Here is a 4,980-nt window from a genome sequence, read left to right on the forward strand (position 1 = left end):
TGCTTGTTTACTACTGTATACGTTTCAATCAGCATGGCAAGTTATATATAAAACTGTATGCAACTTCCCCGGGAACTATAAATACAACAGAATCTCACTAATTCATGTAATGAGAGGGAGATTATTTGCAATTTAGAAAGTAAGCAAATCAGTGAAAGGGTTTGGGGGTGGGGGGTAGGACATTTAAAAAGAGTAATTTTAATTAGTAACAATACATATTCTGCAGTACATTTGTTAAAGCAGGATTTGAAAAATCCACTAGTTGAGACCTCAGTGAGTGAAAAGATCCATACAATACATTTCTGCAGAATCTAAGCTTTAATTAGAAGAATATGTTTCTAGTCCTTTTAGAAGCTTTTCACCATTAACAAACATGGACTCAGTGTAGAATGATATAGTGCTGTAGCCCTGAATCTGGAAACAGGCAGCCTCAGTGCCTGTTCGTGTGCTTATAGCTTTGCCAAGCAGGTGAACGGTAACTTTAGAATCATAGAATATCAGAGTTGGAAGGGACCTCAGGAGGTCATCTAGTCCAACCTCCTGCTCAAATCAGGACCTAATCCCCAACTAAATCATCCCAGCCAGGGCTTTGTCAAGCCTGACTTAAACCTCTAAGGAAGGAGATTCCACCACCTCCCTAGGTAACCCATTCTAGTGCTTCACCACCCTCCTAGTGAAAAACTGTTTCCTAATATCCAACCTAAACCTCCCCCACTGCAACTTGAGACCATTACTCCTTGTTCTATCATCTGGTACCACTGAGAACACAGATTCTTTAATAAGATCAGTTTCACAGCTATTCAGAACCTTATGCACAAAAGTGACACTTTTAAGAACCATATGCAACTTGGGCAAACTATAGGTAGCACCACTGGCAGGAACTAGAGTTATGACACAGGAGGACCATCCTCTCCTTCCCCCTGAAAAAAATAGGCTGGGAGCTTTGGGGCAGCAGTCCTCTTTCCCTCTTTGCACCATCCAGAAAATTCTGGGAGAAGACAAAAGTAACAAGGACCTCTTTCCAACCACATTGGCCAGGAAGGTGAGTTAGGGTAAAGTAGTTAAAATCTTCCCCTCGTGCCCTACCTTGTAATTACCTGTAGCCCCTGGAGGGAATGGAAAAGGAGATGCAGATTCAAATTTCAGACCTACCAGTAACCAGAGGCTGATGGGAGAGCTGGAGGTCCCTCTAAGTAAGGTCTAGAGACAGCACACTAACAAAAATTCTAGGACCTGATGGGGCAGAAAAGCTGAGATTCCTAGCAAGGGTGGTGCTGCTTCAACACATTCTTCTCTGTTTTTTGTTTGTTTAACTCCAGCAGCTAGTATGTCTGGTTATTTTTTTTCAAAACCTGAGTAAAAGTAGTGAAATTTCTGCAATAAGACTTTACACTACAGCAACCTATTAAATTCTTGCTAAAAATTGGGGAGAGTGCCTGTCACAGCCCTGGCTAAGTTTCTCCATCGTGATCAGAAAAGAGACTGCTGTACTGGACCCAACCTTTGGATATGGCCTACTAGGTCTGAGCAACATCTTCACAATCTCTAAATCCAGCCTCTCTGGCACACTCCGGGGGTACAGACCCCTGTCTAGTAGCCCTCCTAGGGATATGGGACCCCATAGTCTAGCTGCCCTAGGCCCAAAGACCAGTACTGACACCACCACAAGCCCCCCTGATAGTTTTATTATGCCATCCCCAGAGCTCCACCCTCATGGGTATCTGGTTTACAATTTAACTTCTCAGGGACGACAAGACAGTTAAAGCAAGTAACAGACTTTGCATAGGAACTTAACTATTCACTTTACTTAGAGTCAAGCACACGAGTTACAGATCTAAGCAAAAACAACCAACAGCTGCACTCATGACCCTCCCTCAGTTTCATCTTTCCTATGAGGTCTCGGTGAGTGTCCTTCAGATCCTCCTGACCCATCTCCTCCTGCTCAATCCTCTCTTCTTAGCCATAGTCTCCCTTTTGCACACAAGCCCTCATGCATATAAGTAGTTTTGATCATGAGTCCCGCTGTGAGGTCCCAATGTCCCAGCCATGCTGAACTCACATGAACAGTCCCCTTTGTTTCAGAGCAGAGATGGAGCCAATTTAGTCAGAAGCAAGTCAAACCATGGGAGCAAGCAGGATGTCTCATTAAGTGTTTTCTCATCTTGGGGAGAGCTTCAACTCCTCCTTCTCTTGTTATACATTACAACCAGGCTATATGTACACCAGTTTAAACAAGCTCTTACATAACACAAAGTAGAGTCATATAAAAAATGGAGGTTCTAATCTACAATGTGGGGTACAATCATAATTTTGTTTTGAGAGTATAATTTAAGTTAACAAGATGACAGTTTCACACTGCCATTTCCACATTGGAACTACAGAATGTGAAAAAAGTGCTGAAAACAAGTTACACTAGCAGAGCTTTAGACATTTATGGGAAGTTAAAGAGCCTATTAAAATAATGGGGTAAGTAGTCAAAAGATCCCTTAAACACATGACACCCCTACATTTTAATGAAAATTCCTTGTGTTTATATAGGGTCCATAGGTCCATTTTACATGGAATACCAATACTGCCTATTTGTACAAAAAATGGTTCTTAAGATCAAAAAGACAAAGAGGAGAGACCTATTCAATATGACTAACAGAGTTCCCATTGAAGAATTACACCCGCAACAGAGGAGGAAGCCAACTGCTGTTTTTATACTTGGGCAATGTCAACTGCAAAAAAAGGTGCTGTTTTTACTGTGGAATAACTAATGCACATTAGCTATCCTGCTGTAAAATCCTACAGGAAACAAGGTACCTGTAGTTTTTAAAATCACAAAGTACCTAGGTGACATCAATACAATATCCCCACCCATTGAAGAAATATGTAAACTTCCTTCCAATGCCTGTAACAGAAAAATAGCAGTGGCATTCAGTCAGTGTGGCTCTTCCTAAACAAGCTACAATTTAGCCCTTCCATTTTTCTCACCCTTCTTCCCATTTTTGCACCATTTAAATACTGAGGGCATTAGCTTCCAATAAAACATTTCCTTTTGCAGGGACAGGAAAAAGGATCATTCTCTGCCACATACTATATACAAATAGATCCATAAACATTTGAACTTGGAGATCAACACACAAAGTTGTGCATTATACAGTGGTTACATATTGTTATTGTAAAAGATAATAATTAACTCTCAACAGTAACAAACTGCCAATAATTGTCTCATCCCATGCAGTTTTAAACAATAATTCAAGTGATGAAGCAGCAACAGGAACAGTTCTACTGATTTATACCAATGGCAAGTAGCAGCATTAAATTGCTATCCTTAGCTTTGAGGTACAAGTGAGATGACTATAACTAGAGCCCTACCAAATCCACAGTCATAAAAAACTCATCACGGACCATGAAGTCTGGTCTTTTGTGTGCTTTTACCCTATACTATGCAGATTTCACAGGGGAGATCAGCATTTCTTAAGTTGGGGATCCTGACCCAAAATGGAGTTGCAGGGGTCACAAGATTATTTTAGGGGGATTGCAGTATTGCCATCCTTACTTCTGCACTGCCTTCAGATCTGGGTGGCTGGAAAGCGGCATCAGCTGTTAGCTGGGTGCCCAGATCTAAAGCTAGTGCCCTGCCAGCAGCAGTGCAGAAGTAAGGGTGGCAATACTATACCTAGCCATCCTTCCTTCTGCACTGCTGCTGGCTGCGGCGCTGCCTTCAGAGCTGGGCTCCCAGCCAGCCGCTGCCGCTCTCCAATTGCCCAGCTCTGAAGGCAGCGCCACAGCAATACGGAAGTAATGGTAACAGTACCGCAACCGCCTCCCCACAAAACCTTGTAACCCCCTCCACAACTCCTTTATGGGTCAGGACCCCTGAAATTACAACACTGTGACATTTCAGATTTAAACAGCTGAAATCATGAAATTTACGATTTTTTAAATCCTATGACCGTAAAAATGACCAAAATGGCCCCTGAATTTGGTAGGATCCTAATTATAACACCCTTCTATTTCATATCTGGTAGAAGCATCCAGGCGGTTGTGACCAGAGACCTCCCAAAATGGTCAGCACCCCAGGAGTCCGTTTTCCCCACAGGAGACTCAGCAAAGCAAAGGGGGGCAAGGCGCACGTGTTGCCCTTTTTCTGCCTTGCAAGTCCTCAGGAAGCTGTAGTGCCCCCGGGCTCGGGTAGTGTCCCGCTCCGGACGTGCTGATGTAAGTCCGGGAGAAGCAGGGCCTCCAGGCCGGTGCTTCGCAGCTGGAGAGAAGCACAAGGGAAGTGCTCAGCCCCTCTCGCACTCCGGGCCACTTTACACGGGAGCGAGCAGAGTGCGCTACAGAAAATCCGGGGCCCGGACCTGGCCTCCGCGGGGGAAAGAGACTCGGCGGCCGCGCGGAACAGAGCCTGTCCCGCCCAAGGGAAGATGCACCGAAAACTTCGCGCCCCCCGATCGGTCTCGGTATGGGGGAGGGGTAAAGACTGAAACAGACACAGACCGGCGGGGCGGGCAGGATCAGGAAGCCGGAGGCGACGGGTCGCAAACAGAGTAACCCCCCCTTTCTCCGACTCTCCCTACTTTTTTTTCCTAGGACTCCCCCATAGCGATTCTCCGCTCGCCTATACTCAGCGCCCGCACCCACCTGGGCCTCCCGGCGGCAGTTTGTATTTTACCGGCAATTCAAGCCCAGCCGCGGGAACCGCCCCCCACCTCGTCTCCCGATTCGCATTAGCAGATTCATCGCTCGCTCTCCGCCGCCTACCTGCCATAGAGCACCCCGGTCAGCTCCACAGCGAAGCCCTGTTGCCGGGCGACTCCCACTTGCGGGCGGGACAGGGAAGATTACGTAGCCCTGGGCACTAGCCAAGTTCGGCTCATGCAGAATCTGCCGACACAAATCTGACAGCGGTTTCCGCTTCCGGGAAGTCTCGCGGCGCTGACGTCACTTCCAGCAACAACAGCAAACGTCAAAACTCAGGCGCGAGAAGGG

The 4,980-nt window shown here is 46.0% G+C and overlaps 1 protein-coding gene across 8 annotated transcripts in view; it reads right to left on the bottom strand.

Moving 5' to 3' along the window:
- Positions 1-4,870, bottom strand: part of CEP44 (centrosomal protein 44) — a 119,267-nt gene extending 114,397 nt beyond the window's left edge. For 5 of the 8 annotated variants that reach the window (XR_008445072.1, XM_054029722.1, XM_054029721.1 and 2 more), the window contains exon 1: positions 4,633-4,700. The gene's annotated coding sequence lies outside the window, so the exon portion shown is untranslated. Of the gene's footprint in view, positions 1-4,632; positions 4,701-4,752 lie in introns of those variants that run through there. The other 3 variants (XM_054029719.1, XM_054029720.1, XM_054029724.1) reach the window with 3 other exon arrangements.
- Between the last annotated feature and the right edge of the window lie 110 nt (positions 4,871-4,980).

The sequence above is a fragment of the Malaclemys terrapin genome, chromosome 5, assembly GCF_027887155.1.
Source record: "Malaclemys terrapin pileata isolate rMalTer1 chromosome 5, rMalTer1.hap1, whole genome shotgun sequence".
NCBI classification, from domain to species: Eukaryota; Metazoa; Chordata; order Testudines; family Emydidae; genus Malaclemys; species Malaclemys terrapin.